The sequence below is a fragment of the Elephantulus edwardii genome, unplaced genomic scaffold (genome assembly GCF_000299155.1).
Source record: "Elephantulus edwardii isolate Elephantulus edwardi_28Jun2011 unplaced genomic scaffold, EleEdw1.0 scaffold00102, whole genome shotgun sequence".
Classification (NCBI taxonomy): domain Eukaryota; kingdom Metazoa; phylum Chordata; class Mammalia; order Macroscelidea; family Macroscelididae; genus Elephantulus; species Elephantulus edwardii.
In genome coordinates, this window is record NW_006399852.1 from 10,689,525 (window position 1) to 10,692,258 (window position 2,734).

Genomic DNA, 2,734 nt, shown 5'->3' on the forward strand with positions numbered 1-2,734 from the left:
ACCCCAGTAACAATAGCAAAATTCAACAGCACAGCAAACAACAAATGCTGGCGATGTTGTGGAGAAACTGGAATGCTTATTCTGGAACCTCCCACTGTTTGTGGGAGTGTAAAATGGTGCAACCACTCTGGAAGGAAGTATGGTGCTTTCTCAAAAAGTTGCAAATAGGAGTACCATTTGCCCAGCAATTCCACTACCGGGAATTTACCCTAAAGAAACCAGAAATGCCACTCAAGCATATATGTGCACACCCATGTTTATCGTGGCCTTGTTCACAATCCAAGTGCCCATCAAAAACTAATGGATAGAGAAGCTCTGGTATACTCACACAATGGAATATTATATAGCATTGAAAAACAAGGAACTCATGATATATAAAATGGATGACCCTAGAGGGCATTATGCTGAGAAATATCTCAGTCACAAAAGGATAAATATTGCATAATGCCACTGTTATAAAACAGAATTTACATGGGCTTTGGGGGAAGCTAAGAAAAGAGGGATAAATAATGCACACAGCATTGAAACAGATGAGGGAGAGAACTGTATAAAATGAATATATTATTAGGCATTATTGGCATGACAAGAGTCCAGAATAAGAGCTGCATAGTAAAGTGGACTAGGGAAGGGCGAAACAGTATAACAAGGAAAGAATTTTTTTTCTTTCCCAAAGAGAAAAGTGAACTGGAGGTGGGAGGAGGGGCAGGGAGGAAAAGGTGCAACAATGAATGAATGGAAATTCAAGTTCTCTATAAGCTTTCATTAAAAAGAGAAAAAAAATCTAATTAAAGAAAACAACCTTATTAAAGAAAAACAGTTTTCCCTTAGTGTGGCAAAGATAAAAAAAAACATTAAAATGTTCAATATTAAGTATCAATATAGAAAATATACATGCATGAAAAACTACTTTCATGAAAGTAGGAGTTGGTTTAAAGTTTGCCTTAATAATTGTTGTTCAACTTATCATGATGTAGTACTGTCTTCAATAAAAATTAAAAGTAATCCAGATGTCCAAATTTGCAGGACTGGTTGAATAGATGATGTCAACATAGAATATTGTGCAACTATTATTAAATAAATGGAATGACTCTGTATTGGCATAGATATAGGAATATTTTCAACATATACTTTAAATAAAAGTGCAAATTCAAGCTATTCACACACATAACCTGATGCATTGTTTTTAGATCACATTTGTAGATGTTTGCATAAACACAGGTTTTTTTAAAAACCCTCGGATAATATATGCAAAATGTAGTGATTAAGAGTTTTTCTTTGGTGGAGAAATACAATGTTGTTTTCACTATTTTATTGCTTTTCAGGCTACATTTCAAAATGCTTGTGTCATTTTAATTAGTCTCTATCAAGCTGGGCTGCTGACTCAAGGCTGTGTGTCTGAAAAAGTTATGTCTACCAGCAGATCATCAGAGAAAGATGAGTAGTGTCTCCTCCCTTGTGATTTAAAGACCCAGAAACCTTGAAGGGCCCTATGAGTCAGAAGAATAATGAGTTCAAGAATAAAATTAAAATTAAGAAATACATAGTAGAATAGTAACTCACAACTAGTTCCTAGCTTTGACTTTAAATTATTGAAAGAAGAAAAGTTGAAATTAAAAAAGAAGAAACTACCAGGATAGTTTCAGCTGTAGAATAGCATTTTAAGAGATGTTAACCCACCTCCTCAATCTAGATCAGCAGCCCTTTCCACTGGTTGTCCCCAGGACCCTGTCGGTGACAAGCGTGCCAGAGTGTGGCGCCAGAGAGTCACCAAGTCCCAAACCAAAGAGAGGCACTTCAACATGGTAGGGTCTGCTATCCGCAAAACTGGAACCATGCCTGCCACAATTATCCGTTTGATCTCTCATATCTTTTCCCCAAATTGACTCTAAATAGTCTTCGATGGTTCCATGTATCATAGGGAGGTCCATGTAAATGACAGCAGTTGCTATCAGGTAAAACCACCTGCTACTTTGGAGGTGGGGTAAGGTAATCAGAGATATTTAAAAGACATGGAGACTTATCTTCAATGGAACAGGACATTAACTTTTAGGAAATGGAGAGACCATTAAAATAGCTCTTGCATCACATAGACCACTCTGGGTAGAAGCAGACTCAATTGCAACAGATAAACCACAACCTAAAATAAAAGAACAGGTTCTACAAATTAATATGCCTCTTTCTGCAAGTCATCATATCTCTGGAGAATCAGCTTCCAGGCTAAAAAAATTTCGCTTTCTTTACTGTTGCGTAACTCTTTGGAGGAGATATTTTTAAAGTACCACAACTGTTGACTAAAATTTTAGAGCATATAGTAAAATTCTTTTATAAAATATTAAATAACTACATCAAAGTAAGAGAACCATGAGCTTTTCTCAGCATTTCCCTTTTGTTAAATACCAATTTTCAGCATTTCCTTTTGAAGGGGTTATGAAGTTAAGCTGTAAAAGGATTTGCAGTATTGGAAATGCAATACTGTTGTGTTGGAAGAGTGAATGATAAAGTTCAAAGAATTATTGGCACAAAATTTTCTTTCCCCTTATAGAAAGGGAAAACTGAAGAGTAACTCTGCAAATAAAATAATTTTTGAAGTGGAAGGCTACTCTGTACAATAAGGTGTGCATTTGGCTGGGAGACAGATTGCCAATTCTAAACCCAGGTATATTTCTCATGAATACACTTGGAATTGGACCATTCCCAGCAGACAGCCTTTCCAAACCTCATACATCAGCTGTTT